Genomic DNA, 17375 nt, shown 5'->3' with positions numbered 1-17375 from the left:
CTGGCTACTATCTTGACCAAAAAAAATCTAAAATGACCTTGTTTAGATTTTAAGAAGTCACAGGAGCTAAATGACAACTAACATCTGGGGGAAAAGAGATGAATAATCTTGAGTTGAGAATATGAAGTAAACAAGCAGTGGGTTGCAAGCAGTACTGTTATAATGTTGGTCATGTGAAGCTCGGCAGGATATCCTAGACCCTGCAGGAAGCTGCAGTCAAGATTACTATATGCACTGCAAGTAGAAACAAGTCTATTGTGACTAACAAACTTGTATTAAAAGATTCAAAGTCAGTTTTAAAAAGAAAGCACAAGTAATTCATTGTACTTATGATGCTTATCAAAGACAACTGGAACAAAGTTTTGACATAAATAATCATTTTGAAACTCAAGGAGTACAAATTTCCAAAATGCAGCCTGTCTGAAATATAAAGACGGTCTTATAACAATTTTTATTACTATAGTCCTAGCAACTTCTATCTAAAGAGGAAAAAATAAGTGTAAAATTAATTCCTCACAATGCCCCTGGCCAAGAGATGACATAAATTTGCCCACTCATTTCTTGCATACAGGGAAATTGAGGCATTTGAATTATGTAGAATAGACACATTATTAGCAATTTTATTATCATAATTTTAGGGGTGAACACATGGCATTTTATAGGTTTTTTTGGCACATACATTTTGAGCTTTCTAAATTGACAACAATAATAATCTCCTCTTAAAGCAAATTCATTCCCTCTTCTTCTAGAGAACCACAAACATGTATCTCTTTGTTAGAAATACCTCCAGGCTCAAATTGAGAAAATGACTATCCCTGGCTGATCTCAGTCAAGAAAGCAAAGATTTCACATACAATCTGATGTTATACTTCCAGGGGAATGTATTAACTCAGGCCACAGTGATGTATCTGAGGTTTTTTTTCTTAGAGAAAATCATAAAAAAATTATTCACACTTAAAATTATTATTATATGACCGAAGGAAAAGAAATTTAGGGAAAATAACTGAGTAGGAAAGCTTTCTCTAGCATTTTTCACAGCTAGTGGATTCAACTTTATTCTATACCATAAATGGTGAGTATAGAAATTTTTCCCTTAAGGACCTTTCAAGGAAAATTTGTTGCAACCTTTAGAGCTCAATGGAAAGAAGGAGATAAGTCTTGATTTGTCTAGTGAGTAAAATATGCAGTTGAGTAGCAGCTCATGACATATGTTATGCCTTATGAACTGTGTTGAACCATCTTCAGATGGGTATACTTCACATTTATGATTTCTAGAGCATTTAAGTGATTCTAATGAACCCTTGAATATATTTAGTGGCTCATTAAGTGATATTAAATGAGATAGTTTATTTAAAGGATAAGAGTTGTTAACCATAACATAATAATGATTTCTTTACTCAAACTGCTACACTCATAAAAGCACATGGATATAATTTTATTATTTCCAAATTTAAAAACCAATAATTAAATTGCCTATACCCATGTCATGTGCACATCCTAATGAATGGTGCCTTGCCATAAGAATTGATCTGAAAATATGGATAAAAATTAACTAGACTATAATTATGGATGAAAAACCATAATAAAACAATACAGGTCCCATAGTTAGATTTAAAATTTACTGACTGTGGTTAATACAACTCTTTGTGTGCTGGGGAATATAAAATTTTAGTTGACTTTTCATAAATCCTGCATACCTTTAGTTATCAAAAGCAAATTCATACAATTAGCAAAACAACATTTCTTGGTGAGAATTTTCATCAACCCAGGAACTGTAGTAGGTCTAGGCAAAGCAAGATATGTTTTATTTGCATCAGGCATGCTTACCTCATGAGCAAAATGGTAGAAAGCCTATGAAACTGACTGGTGGAATCTCATCTCATTGGAATTATGGCTCTTCACAAAAGAAGCTCTATATTGAATGAGTTACATTATGGGGGAAACATATACACTTCCTTTCAAGACAATGACAGAAGGTCAATTAGAAGTGCTAGTGTTACTTTATTCTTAGATAATTGTGGCCAAGTCAATTTTGAAAACCAGGTAACCAAATGGATTTGTACAGTGTAAAGTTATGGCCATCAAAAAGGTGAGGGGGGGGCGCCTGGGTGGTTCAGTCAGTTAAGCGTTGGCCTTCTGCTCAGGTTACGATCCCAGGATCCTGGGATCGAGCCCAGCATCAGGCCCCCTGCTCCGCGGGAAAGCTGCCTCTCCGTCTCCCACTCCCCCTGCCTGTGTTCCCCCTCTCGCTGTGCCTCTCTGTCAAGTAAATAAATTTAAAAAATCTAAAAAAATATTAATAAAGAAAGGTGAGAGGATTTGGGGAGCAATAATCTCCTTCTTCATAATATAAATTTCCAAAAATTTTATCAGAAATAAATCCAGGAGAGTTGCAAAATTATATACCTAATATCAAAATTGGGTTTTGGAACTGAAACTGAAGAATAATATAACTATAATGCAAGCCATATTGTTATGATTTCTGTAGCATGTGAACCAATCATTGCTATAGTGACTGATAATCAGACTTTAGAAAGGTAATTGAAATAAGACAAAAAAAAAAAAGAAGGAAGGAAGGAAAGAAAGAGGAAGAAAAGCAAGCAAGCAAGAAAGAAAGAAAGAAAGAAAGAAAAGAAAGAAAGAAAGAAAGAAAGAAAGAAAAAGAAAGAGAAAAAGGAGAGGAGAGGAAAGGAAAGGAAAGAGAAAAACGTATATAGATTGGAAAGGATGTGATAAGACTGTCTTTTTTTTAAGATTTTATTTATTTATTTGACAGAGAGAGATAGTGAGAGCAGGAACAGAAGGGCGGGGAGTGGGAGAGGGAGAAACAGGCTTCCCCCCAAGGAGGGAGACCGATGCGGGACTCGATCCCAGGACTCTGGGATCATGACCTGAGCGGAAGGTAGATGCTTAACGACTGAGCCACCCAGGTGCCCAAGACGGTCTTGTTTGCAGATGACATGATCACCTATGTAAAAAATCTAAAATAAGAAAAATAATAATTTAAAAAAACTGGACTAACCAGCAATTATAGTAAGGGTGCAGGATATAGGGTTAATATATAAAAATTAATTGATTTTCTATATATCAATAATTAATAAGTGGATTATTAAATTAAAGACACAATATCATTTACATTGGTACCCCTTCCAAAAAAGAAATATTTTGGTATAAATCTAAATATTGACAAGATCTATATGAGAAAAAACTACAAAACTCTGATATAAGAACTAAATAAATGAAGAGTGATGTCCTGCTCTTGAATAGAAAAACTCAACATTATAAAGATGTCCATTCTTCCCAACTTGAATTCACAGATGAAAAGCAATCCCAATAAAAATTCCAGCAAGTTAATTCATGGATATTGAAAAACTGCTTCTAAAATTTATATAGACAGCCAAAATAAACATATTAGGCAACTCAATATTGATGAACAAAGTTGCAGGACTGTTATTACCCTATTACATGAACTAAAATACATGAAACAGAGACCAGAAAAATAATATAAAAATTAATAAAACCAAGAGCTGGTTTTGGAAATGATAACCAAATCTGAAAAACATTTAACTAGACAAACCAAGAAAAAAAAGAGGGAAGACTCAGATAAAATTAGAAATGAAAGAAGAGACCCTACAAACGATGCCATAGAAATACAAAGGATCATAAGAAGCTACTATCAAAAATTACATGTCAACAAATTGGATAACCTAGGAGAATTTGATATATTCCTAGAAATATACAACCCACCAATACTGATCATGAGGAAATAGAAAATTTAAATGGACAAAAAAACTACAAAGATTAAATTAGGGAAAATATCTCAAGAACAAAGTCTTGCAAAGTTTAGTTCTGACACCAAAAGCCCAAGCCACATAAATAAAACTCAACATGTGGGATTACATCAAACTATAAATCTTCTGCACAGCTGAAGACACAATTAACAAAATGAAAAGCAACATACAGAATGGGAGAGTGTATTTACATGCTATATAGTAGAAAATAGGTTAACATTCAAAAAAATATAACAAACTCTGAAACTCAATAGGGAAAACATAGGTAATCTAATTAAAAATGGGCAGAGGAAATATTTTCCTAAATAAAATATAAATGACCAATAAATACATGAAATGCTCCTCAACATTAATCATCAGGGAAATGCAAATCAAAACCACAATAAGACATCACACCTCACATCTGTTACAATGGCTATCATCAAAAAGACAAGAGACAAGTATTAGTGAGGTTGTGGAGAAAAGGGAACCCTCATTCACTGTCAGTGGAAATGTAAATTGTCATAGCCACTATGGAAAACAATATGGAAGTTCCCCAAAAATTTAAAATACAACTACCATATGATCTAGCAATACCATTTCTGGGTATACATCCAAAGAAAATGAAACTATTACCTAAAACAGATATATTCACCCCCATGTTCATTGCAGCACTGTTCATAATAACCAAACATGAAACAACCAGGTGTTCATCAGTGAATGAATGGATAAAGGAGATGTGATATATATATATATATATTAGTTAATATATAATGTATAGAATAAAATATGTATTATATATTATATAAATTACATATAAATATATATTTATACATATAGATTATACATGTTATATAAATATATATTACATTATATATATAATTTGGCCATAAAAAGAAGAAAATCCTGCCATTTGTGAAGAGCATTACTCTAAGCAAAATAAGTCAGATAAAGAAAGAAGATTTTTGTATGGTCTCACTTATATGTAGAATATAAAAAAAGCCAAACTCATATAGAGAGTAGAATGGTGGTTGCCAGGGACTGAGGCATAGGGAAAATGGGATGTTGGTCAAAAGGTAAAAAGTCACAGTTTTAAGAAAAAGAAGTTTTGGGGACCTAATGTACAGCCTTATGACTTTTGTTAACAATAGTGTACTATATACTTGAAAGTTGTTAAAAGAGTAAATCTTAAATGTTCTCACCACAATAAAAGGGAAATATGAGAGGTAATGGATATTTTAACTAAACTTATTTTGTTAAACATTTCAAAATATATACATGTATGCAATCATCACATTGTAAACCTTAATATGTTACACAATGTCATGATGTAAATTATATCTCAATTAAGCTACAATAGTCAAGACAGTGTGGTACTGGGTAAAGAATAGATAAAAGTTCAGTGGGTCAGTTTAGAGAGCCCAGAAACAGACTCACATAAATGCAGTCAACTATTCTTTGACCAAGGAGGAAAAACAATACAATGAGGCAAAGAAGTTTGTTTGTTTGTTTTCTGTCAACAAACGGTGCTAGAACAACAAGACATGCACATGTCTAACCACAAACCTTATACCTTTCACAAAAATTAATTCAAAATGGGTCAAAGTGTAAAACACAAACTACAGAAATCTAGAGGTAACGTAAGAAAAAGCCCAGATGACCTTGGTATGGCAATGACTTTTTACATAAAACATCAAAGGCACAATTCATGAAAGAAATAATTGATAAGGTGGATTTCATCAAAATTAAATGCCTCATTCTGCAAAAGACAATGACAAAAGAATGAGACAGTAAGTCATATAATGGGAGAAAATATTTGCAAAATGTACATCTGATAAAGAACTCCTAATCAAAATATATGAAGAACTTTTAAAACTCAATAATTAGAAAACAAACAACCCAATTAAAAAATGATCCAACAATCTTAACAGACACCTCACCAAACAAGATATACAAATGAAAAACAAGCATATGAAAAGATGTTCTACACCCTGTGTCACCAGGGAAATGCAAATTAAAACAACGAGATACCACTATGCACCTATTAGAATGGCTAAAATCCAGAATACGACAAAATCAAATGCTGGTGAGGATCTGGAGCAACAGGAACTCTCATTCATGACAGGTAGGAATGCAAAACAGTACAGACACTTTGGTGGACAATTTGGTGGTTCCTTATGAAACTAAACATACTCTTATCATACAATCAGGTAATTGTGCTTCTTGATATTTACACAAAGGAGTTGAAAACATGTCCACAGAAGGGTCTGTACATGAATGCTTATAGCAGCTTTATTCATAATTGCCAAATCATTGAAAAATAAATTGTGATATATCCAGACAATGAAATATTATTCAGCATTAAAAAGAAATGAAAAATCTAGCTTTATCTATCATTTTTATTTAAATTAAATACCACTTTAGGAACTACTTTTTTATCTTATTAATGTTTTACAAATATCAAGCCATGAAAAAGCATGGAGAAATCTTAAATGCACATTACAAAGTGAAAGAAGTCAATCTGAAGGGCTACATACTGTGTGATTCCAACTATATAACATTTTGGAAAAGCCAAAACTATGGATACAGTAAAATAGATTGGTGGTTGCCAGTGACTGAAGGGTAGAGGTGTGAATAAGTGAAGCACAGAGCTTTTACAGGGCAGTGGAAATCCTCTGTATGATACTATAATAGAGTATACATATCATTATATATTTGTTCAAACCCTTAGACTATGTACAAGAGTAAAATCTAAGGTAAACTATGGACTTTGGGTGATTATGATGTATCACTGTAGGTTCATTAATTTTAACAAACATACCTCTCTGGTGGAGGATGTTGATAAAGGGGAAGGCTATGCATGTGTGCAGGCAGAGGGTATATAGGAAATCTTTACACCTTCCTCTTAAATATGCTGGAACATAAAACTGTTCTAAAAATTAAATCTTAAAAAAAAAGTATTTTTTAGGCATAGCTTGTTTCTGTATCTTCTGATGCCAGAAAAAAGACCTAGGATTTAAATACTTAAAGCAAAACTGTAAGTCATTTTCTAGGTTTGCTGATTCCAGCTTTGTGATGTCTTCCTCTTTTAAATTTGCCTTTTATATGATTTTTCTCTATCACTACCTTCTACCTGACACACTTATGTTGTACTTGTCTGGTAATCTTAAATATAACAAATATTCAAGCCAATTGCATAGCTGGCCATTAAGAGTGAACAAAAGAATAAATGTTTGTCTGGAACAAATGTTAACTCAATATTAAGGACAAATTTTGTAAATTTGAAATCCTGAAATATTATGAACTAGTCTCTTGATGACTATACTATTTCTCTTAAACTAGGTTCACTGTTTCTATAATCTACTAAGGATCATGATGTTTCAGCCTTATTCCTCCATTCCAAGGATTTTTGAATATGTAAGACTCTCTGACTGATATCCGAAGCTAAACCTGTGCTGTCCTCCAGACTCTCCTGGCTATATAGATCATGCCAGCCCAATGCCAGGGAAATAATGTTTTGATGTTTCTGAGCCATTGGGCAGCTGGAGGCACTGCTGTGTAATGGTTAGAAGTAAAGAATCACGAGCAAAATTACTTATGTTTCTGAAATGCTAAATGATTTTTCTAAAATAATCTTAAGCAAATTTGTAAGTTGCAAAATGACACAGTTTCCTCATCTATAAAATGAAAGCATAAAAGTATAAACTTTATAGATTTGCTGTGAGTGTTGACTGAAATATATTTGATACGTAGGAAGAATTAAATAAATCATGCTGTTCTTATCCTAGGTATCAATTTCATTTAGAGCTAAATTTCTAGATCAGGAAAGCAAATGCAAGGAGTTCACTTTAAATTCTTATTTCCTTGATAATGGTAAACATCACTCACTTACTCAAAGCCTCTCACACTCCCAGGTATTTGAATCAGAAATCTAACACCACTGTAGGTAGATAACTGCAATTAATTAGAGAGACTATACCTACTTGCTGCCCTTATCTGAGATAATAAACTATGCTTAATTTTGTATTACACAGTAATTTCAAAGCTCTTCTTGAGCTATTGTACTTCTCTCTGCATAATATGCAGATATTTCTCAGCTTTATAAGAAAGCTGACTAAACAAAACAAAATTCTAGATGTTTGAATCTCAAGCCTGATATTAGTACATATATATAATTCATTGGACTTAAAATACATTTTTAAAGTGTACAAGTCACTGACTTTTAATATAGTCACATAGCTATTAGCCATCATGACTCTCTAGTTAGAGAATATCTTCATTATCCAAAAAAGAAACTGCATACCCATTAGCAGTCACTGTTAACCTCTTTACCCAGCTCCTGGCAACGACTACACCATTCTGGACATTTCATATAAATGTAATAATAAAATATATTATTTTTTTTGTCTGTTTTCATTCACTTAACATTCATGTTTTCAACTTTCATCCATGTTGTAACATACATCTGTATTTCATTCCCTTCTATTGCTGAATATTATTCCATTTCACAGATATATTTTCTTTATCCATTCATCAATTGATGGATATTGTGTTTTCCATTTTGGGGCTATTATTAATAATGTTGCTAAGGACATTAATATGATAATTTTTGTGTAGGTGTGTTTTCAACTATCTTTTGCATATATCTAGGAGTGGAACATTTTGAAGAACATTAATATTTTGAAGAACTGCAAAATGGTTTTTCAAGGCACTTTTACTGCTCTACATCCTCACCAGGAATGTATGAGAATTCCGATTTTTCCAAATCTTTGCCAACACTTGCTGATATGCATCTTTTTTTTATTAGGGCCATTCTAATAGATAGGAACTAGTAACATATTGTGTTTGACTTGCATTTCCCTAATGAATAATGATGTTAAGTTTTTCTTTATATGCTATTGGCCACATGCATATCTTCTTCGGATAAATATGCGTTCAAATCCTTTACCCATTTTTTTTTTTAAATCTTTGCATCGATAAGTTGTAAGACTTCTTTATATATTTGGCAAACTAGGCTCCATCAGATATTTTATTTGTAAATATTTTCTCCCATTCTGTGCATTGTCTTTTTGCTTTCTTGATGGTATTACTTAATTTTGAAGTCTAATTTATCTAATTCCCATTTTCTCACTTAAACTTTTGGTATCTTATCTAACAAACCATTGCCTAATCCAAGATAATGAGAATTTACTATGTTTTCTTCTAAGAGTTTTATAGTTTAAGGTCATATTTAGGTTATTGATTTTTTTCAGTTAAATTTTATATATGGTGTGAATTGGGGCCAAATTCCATTTTTACCACGTGGATATCCACTTTTCCCAATACCATTTGTTGAAGACTATTATTTCCCAATTAATTATCTTGGCACATTTGTCAAAAAGCAATTCCTCATAAATATATGGCTTTATTTCTGAACTCTTATTTGTCTTCCATTGATCTACTAACCTGTCTTTATGCATGTCACATTCTTGGTTATTAAAGTTTTTTTTTAAGATTTATTTATTTATTTTAGAGAGAGAGAGAGACTGCAAACAGGTGGTAGGGCAGAGGGAGAGGGCAAGGAAAAGAATCTCAAGCAGAGTCCACACAGAAAGCCTGAAGTGGGGCTTGATCTCATGACCCTGAGACCAGGACCTGAGCTGAAATCAAGAGTGGAATGCTTAACCAACTGAGCCACCCAGGCGCCCCTTGGTTATTATTCTTTTACAATCACTTTCATAATAGGCTAGTGTGAGTCTTCGAACTTTGAGCTGTTCCTATTTTGTTTTTTTTAAAAAAAAATCTGGATCTCTTATTTTTTCATATGAATTTTAAAATGACTTTTTAAAATTTCAAAAAAGACAAATGGCATTTTGATAGGAATTGCATTGACCCTTTAGATCAATTAGAGAGCATTGTCATCTTAGCATTATAGCCCATGAACATGGACTATATTCCATTTATGTAGGTTTTCTCTAATTTCTTTCAATGATGTTTTGTAGTTTTCAGTGTGCAAGTCTTGCTTTTTTTTGGTTAAATTTTTCCTAAATTTATGCTTTTTTATACTATAATAAATGGGATTATCTCCTTAATTTCATTTTCATGCTGTTCATTGCTAGTGTATAGAAATACAGTTGGATTTTGTATATTGATCTTGTATCCTATAAACTTGAACTTTTTGTTAGTGTTAATTGCTTTTGGGAGGAATGGTTCTTGGAATTTTCTATATACAAAATCATTCCATCTGGAAATACAAGTAATTTTACTTCTTCCTTTCCAATTTAGATGCCTTTTATTTTTTTAATTTGATTTATTATTTAATATTTATTTATTTATTTATTTATTTATTTATTTATTTTTGTCTAATTGCCTTGGCTAGAACATGCAATACAATGTTGAATAGACGCAGTGAGTGTGAACAACCTTTCTTCTTTCTGAAGTTATAGGGAAAGCATTCAATTTTTTGCCAGTATGTATGGTGTTAATTGTGGATTATTTTTTAGATACATTTTGTCATATTGAAGAAATTCCTTTTTTTTAAGATTTTATTTATTTACTTGAGAGAGAGAGAAAATGTGAGCAGGAAGGGAGGGGCAGAAGGAGAGGGAGAAGCAGACCCCACCCTGAACAGGGAGCCTGAGATCAGGCTGGATCCCAGGACTCCAGGATCATGACCTGAGTCAAAGGTAGATGCTTAACTCACTGAGCCACCCGGGCCCCCAAGAAAGTTCCTTTCTATTCTTTTTTGTTGAGTGCTTTTATCATGAAACACTGTTGAATTTTGTCCAATGCTTTTTCTATATCAAGATGATTATGCATTTTTTAAAAGATTTAATTAATTTATTTATTTGAGAGAATTCAAGCAGGGGCAGGAGGGGCAGAGGGAGAGTCAAGCAGACTCTATGCTGAGCACAGAGCCCAACTTGGGGCTTGATCTTAGGATCCTGAAATCATGACCTGAGCTGAAATCAAGATTCATACACTTAACCAACTGACCTTAACACCCAGATGCCCCAATTATGTGTTTTTAATATAATGCATCACATTTGTTGATTTTTGAATGTTTAATTGATTTTGCATTCCTAGGATAAATTCCATTTCGTTAAGTTATATAATTATTTTCATATGTTTCTTGATTACATTCATTAGCATTTTTGAGTACTTTTGCTTCTATACTCATAAGGGATATTGGCCTGCAGTATTTTTTTACTGTGATATCTTTGTTTAGATTTGGTATCAGGGAAACACTGGTCTCATGGAATGAAGGATAATATGGGAAGTACTTTATAGTAATATGGGAAGAATTACCTCCTCTTCTATTTTTTTGGAAGAGCCTGAGAAGGACTGTGTTTGCATGTATGTGGGTTGTTAAACTTGTTTACATTCTTCTCTAAGTAGAAAAATATGCATTTTTGGTTGTGCCACTTAGTGTGGCATTGGAAAAATTAGTTAACCTCAGTAAGCCTTAAGTTTTTAATCTCTGAAATGGGGTAAAATAACTTTGTAGAGTCTTGTAATGTTTAAATCAAATAAGATATGTTCAACATATGTGTATATAGGAGTGTTAAATTACTATTAACTATTATTATAATGAAAATTGTACACAAAATTTGAAAAATAGAAAGAGAAATATGCGCATTATTGAAGTATAATGCTGGTAATATTTCAGTGTATTTCCTATACCTTCTAAAACAGTGTATTCCCTATACCTTCTAAAACTGTTACCTCCTGTAACATAGAAGGTTTTTGCATGCTTTATAAAGTTTCCACATCTTTTCATGACGTTTGTAAGTTATGGAAAATAGCTTTTATAGAGGATAATCTCTGTCTGATTAATTTGAGGGTATAGAGAGATTTAAGTTGATAGTGTAATGAGTATTGAGGAAATAAATGTCTTTATGAAATTATTTAATGATGAGATATTTAGGACTTTACTTTAGATACAGAATTTAAATGTATATTTGATTTATGAAATCATGATCCTGATTTATCATTTAAAGCTGAGAGGCAAGAAATTTTTTCTCCTGCTCAATGGTAACATTTTAAAACATATATAAGTTATAAATATAATTCTTGTCTTTAGATGATGTGAGATAAAATAATTTTAAATTATATATATTAGCTTCATCAATAGTTAAAAGAAGTATAGATATTAAACAAATGCTATCATATATGTAAGAATATTTTACTTCACTAAAATCTGAAATATTTAAAATATTAAATTTTACTTCAGAAGCTAAAAGAAATGCGCCACTTTTCTGTTACAAAATATCGGAATTGTGATGTCATGTCTTTCAGGTAAAATCTTCAAACCTCAGAGCCTGGCTTTAAAGTGGAGGCAAAACCACGGTAATATCATAATGTAGTTTTCTAGGTATAAACTGGAGTCCAGAGTAAGAAAGCCTTGTTATGTCATTCTTAATTTTCTTGAGATTGGTTGTATTAACAAAAATGTCTGGAAAATTTCTAGGGTTGGTCATCAGATTCTGGAGGAAAATTTCTGCTGTGGCTATGATGTTCTGAGACAAGTCATTGTGAAAAGTACAGACATTTTGTCCTTAATTTATCTGATATAGCTTTTGTTTCCATTACAACTTTTGGCTTCAAAATATTCATTTTTTTATTTCAAATTTATAAATTTCCTTATTTCACTTTTATAAACCTGATTCCAAGTAAGGTCTATCCACAGCGTGGTAGAGTAACAAGAACAGGGATCCACATCCTATTATTCAGAATGCTTTTTGAACACATCACTGCTTTGTGTTACAAGAAAGAAGATTAGCAGCCCAGGGTGAAATATTATTTATATAGTATCATAGGAACACCCTTCTCTCAACCAACATTACTGAGTGGAATCCTGCCTGAGGCTTAAAAGTAATAATATAGGGTTTATGTTCAGATACAACAAAGACATCACTAAAAATAAAATTGATCCAGTGATTTCATCTCCACATGACTGATTTCTGTTTGGGTAATTATGTTTTATATATCACAAATTACTGAGTTGTACATAATGAATATTTATTTCAGAGATGAAATTCCTGGCAACTTTATAACTTTCTGAGGTGACATGATCATGTATTATGATGTATTATCTAAGAGTTGTACTTTAACCACAGTGCAAACCATGACTCACACAATTAACTTCCAGCCCTGTGAAATAGTGTAGCTTCAGAGTTCTCTAGAGCAATTGCATTTTTCAGACTTTCTATAGTTTGGAAGCACAAACCAGAAGCTTAGGACACAGTGGAAGTTCAAATACAAACCCTGATATATCAAATCTTAATGTCAAGATCTTTTCATATTGATGTTACTCTCAGTTTAACAGTAAATAGAAGAGCCACTGTACAGGAATACATTCTAATCTCTTAGCAGTGACAATTTCTATGTTAGCAAATTCTACAATTTCTTTTACTTTTAGACATTATGCAGTTCTTGTCAGTAAAGTGAAGATGAAGAGCATACCAGGGATAAATTTCTCACTCTTCTTTTCTGCAAATGTCTTTCTAAACCATGTACTTGAAGATCACTTCTTTGGGACTTCAGTAAAGGCACTAAATCACCAAATGTCTTCCTGGCAACACTATGAAACTTATGTCAGAACATAAACACATTCTAAATGGCCATTAGACTGTGTTAGGAATTTAAAGAAATAATAATAATCTAGTCACTTGTTTTTATCCGGGAAAGACTGTTTGACCTTTATTTTATAGATAAAGAATTTGAGACTCAGAGATACTAAATCACATATTTAAGGTAAAAATTTTTGTTAGTGGTCGAGGTAGAAATGAATATTCATAATACTGCACTGCTTTTAATACCAATCTACTTTTACATTTTATTAAGCATTACACAATGATCAGGCCCAAATACCTCTTTGATAGGAATGGATATTGCATTTATTCAAAGCAAGTTGTGACTAAATGTGCTGACAGAGCAAGGAATTGAGGAGCTACAACTCCATCAAAGTCAGCCCCAAGATGGTCTTCAGCACTATGCCTGGTACAAATGATGTGTCAATGGGAATGTAATAGGAGTAAATGAAGCAAGATAGTGTCCAGAAGAAGAGACCTTTCCCAAGGCTCAAGGCACACAATTGCTCAGTGTGACAGCGATTATGACGGCTATAGGCCACCGAAGAAAAAGAATCCATTCTAGCAGGAAGCAAAGCAATAAATTGACAGCTACCAGAAGCGTATAATCTAAGCGATACCATCAACTGCCATAAGTTGGATCAAATAGCTATCAGCCATCTTGTCAATGAGGAGAGAAATTCAGTTCCCTTCATTTCTTTCTGAGGTTTTACCCAGAGTCTACTCTTCTGTTACTCTTGTTCTTCTAGTCAACTATTCTTAGTGACTATTGTCAAGGCACAAAATATTTAATTCATTTGATAAAGGTGTAATAATATAGATGCATACACAACAGACTGAGTTGAATGGAGTAACCATATTAGTAGTCAATCCAGTTTAGGAAATTCCTGAACAATTGTTATCTTCCGAAAAACTCGTTTGCAGGAGTACTAAGCCAAACTTGAAAACAACACAACAGCTGATAGGCTTTGAAATTCAGTTAATTAATTAAGATTCTACTGTAATTTATTTTATTGTATTTTCTTACTCAAATGCAAGTTATAATTCATGGACCACTTATTTATGTAGAATTATTCTTTAAAAGAAATATTGCTATGCATTTTCACAGTAGAAAATTGGAGTGAGCAAAGCACAAAACACCTCAGAAGTCTATAACTGTATCACTCAAAGATAAAAACTTGGTGTAACCTTCTAGCTTTTTTTTTTAAGATTTTATTTATTTATTTGAGAGAGAGAGAATGAGAGATAGCACGAGAGGGAAGAGCGTCAGAGGGAGAAGCAGACTCCCCGCCGAGCAGGGAGCCTGATATGGGACTCGATCCTGGGACTCCAGGATCATGACCTGAGCAGAAGGCAGTCGCTTAATCAACTGAGCCACCCAGGCGCCCAACCTTCTAGCTTTTTTTAATCACATGAACATACAATTATATTGCAATCATGCTCTCTATACTTGTTTTGATTTTTATCTAATAATATGAATAATGTTTAAGGTTAACTATTCTTGAATAACATAGATATTAAATTTATAAATGTAAAAGAATAATAATATAATGGAAAAAGCATAGAGTCATAGACTCAGGCAAATGGACTCCAGAGACATACTGACGGAGTTTCCATCCCAGCTCCACCACTTAAAATCTGTCAGTAAGCAAACATCTTATTCTATTCTTCAATTTCCTTATATCGTAAATCTTAGCTTAAATAAAATCTATAGTATTACATTATAATGATACAACATAATGCATGCTCATGACCTCTTTAGTTTGATTTTTAAGTTGCTTTCAGTTTTCTTTCCTGTTTTTTCTTTATTATTTTTCTTCCATGTATATATAATTCTACAGTGACCATTCTTCTAGCTATTATGCAAAACCTTAACTATTTCCTTAGGCTAAATTCCCAAGTATGAAATTGTGATCAAAGTGTGTGTGTACCTTTTAGAGACTTTAGATACATAAAACCAAATTACCTTCTAGAAGTATTATACTAACATACATTTATATTAACATTAGAGTCGGGGACCTGGGGCGGCAAAGGAACTGAAAAAAAGACAACAAGAGAGCGAGGCACAGGGGACCCCGAGCGAACAGCCCAAGATGCCGAGGTTTATTTTCCATACTCATATACCTTCTACAGCAGGGGCGTAGTGAAGCACATTCCTCCACGTGTACAGGATTAGTCAAGCACGTAAGAATCTTTAAAATAGAATAGAGGAACAGAGGGGAGTGCCCAGTGGGCTGTTTATAGGACAAGGGAACAAAGCGGGGAGTGCACAGTGTGCTGTTTACAGCTGGCTTCCTATCTACAAAACATCATCTGCTGGTACTTTAGAACTGACCACACACGTTCCAAGGGCATTTCACTCTGATCCTTTTGGGTTATTTTTAACCCAGCAATCTCTAGTTTTCTGAGATCTCAGGGTCTGAGCGAACATGCACCAATGGTCGTTGTGGCACTCTGTTTCCTACAGGTACCCTGAACCTTTTTTTTTTTTAAAGATTTTATTTATTTATTTGAGAGAAAGAGAAGGAGAGATAGAGAGCACGAGAGGGAAGAGGGTCAAAGGGAAAAGCAGACTCCCCGCCGAGCAGGGAGCCTGATGTGGGACTCAATCCTGGGACTTTAGGATCATGACCTGAGTCGAAGGCAGTCGCTTAACCAACTGAGCCACCCAGGCGCCCACCCTGAACTGTTTCAAGACAGGGGTGTGTGTATATAAATAAATTATATGCTGGAGAGTATATATGCCTATTTTAGTGTTTGTCAGTTTGACAAGACATAAATGCAAACAAATGCGTTCTTATTGTTTACACTAGCTAGACATTAAACTTCTGAAGAATAAGGCTTCCTACTGCTGAATGTATGCACTATGAAAAACACTTATTTTCACCCTTTTTCACACTCTCATGAACTTAGAAATAGGTAATATAATCATATCAACCTATTAAAAATTGACTAAAACATTTCTAGGAAGGTTTGTATTTCCTTTCTTTCAAATATAGAGAAGGTAGGCTGTGAATACTTGTTGGGCCCTTTAATGTGTTGGCAGGCTAAATTCACACCACTTGGATGGTTTGAAAAATTTTAGACTGAGAATTTAGTTTAAAAGTAATACCATTTTAAAGTACTTCCAAGAAACCAGCAGAAGCACCATTAAATCTCTCGGGGTGGGCTTACCTTCAACCCAAGCCTTAAGAATGTGAACAGATAAATCTTCAAGAAATCTAACTCCCAGGAAACAAAAACAAAACTCCCTCTTTCTCTCTCTCTCTCTTCATTCTTCATACACATACCACACACACACACACACACACACACACACACACACACACACACACACACTGAAAAGACACACCATAATTTAGTTAAATAGCAGCTGATCTGACTCTTAAATGACTAAGAAATACTCAAATTTATCCCTAGATTTTCTTCTTGTTTCTCAGTTCTCAGAAATGATTAAATCTAGATAAATATGGAATGTGAACTTGTCAATGCTGTAACAAACAGATTGTATCTGCTCATCAAAATTGTTTAACATGACAAGCACATTCCAAAAGATAGGTGAGGGATGGTGGAGACAGCTTGCCTGAGAGGAATGGCTTACATTAACATCATCCTCATTTATTGCAACTGACTGGGCTCCATGTAGTAGACAGGCCTAGAAACTGTGCCTGCAGTTTTGATATATATCAAAATAGTTCAGCTTTGTGTTGAATTAGTTATATTGTACCTCTTTTTAATTTACTAAAGTGTTATGGAAACTAATTGTGGGTAATATGTACAAATATTAAGTGCACATGCCCATGCATTTAAATAGAGGGTATGCGGGAAATGGGGAATGGATAAGTATTTAATTGGTATTGGGATGTTCTGAGTTGGAAAAAAAGTTTTGGACACTAGAGTAGTGGTGATTTCAGAGTATTGTGATGAACTGAATTATACACTTTAAAATGGTAAATTGTATATTATGCAAACCTCACCTCAATTTTTTAAAAAGCCCCACAAAACATTTTAAATATATTAAACATAAACGACT

The sequence above is a fragment of the Zalophus californianus genome, chromosome 4 (genome assembly GCF_009762305.2).
Source record: "Zalophus californianus isolate mZalCal1 chromosome 4, mZalCal1.pri.v2, whole genome shotgun sequence".
In the NCBI taxonomy this organism is placed as follows: domain Eukaryota; kingdom Metazoa; phylum Chordata; class Mammalia; order Carnivora; family Otariidae; genus Zalophus; species Zalophus californianus.
The sequence above is the reverse complement of the archived record's forward strand: the minus strand, read 5'-3'. Positions refer to the sequence as shown.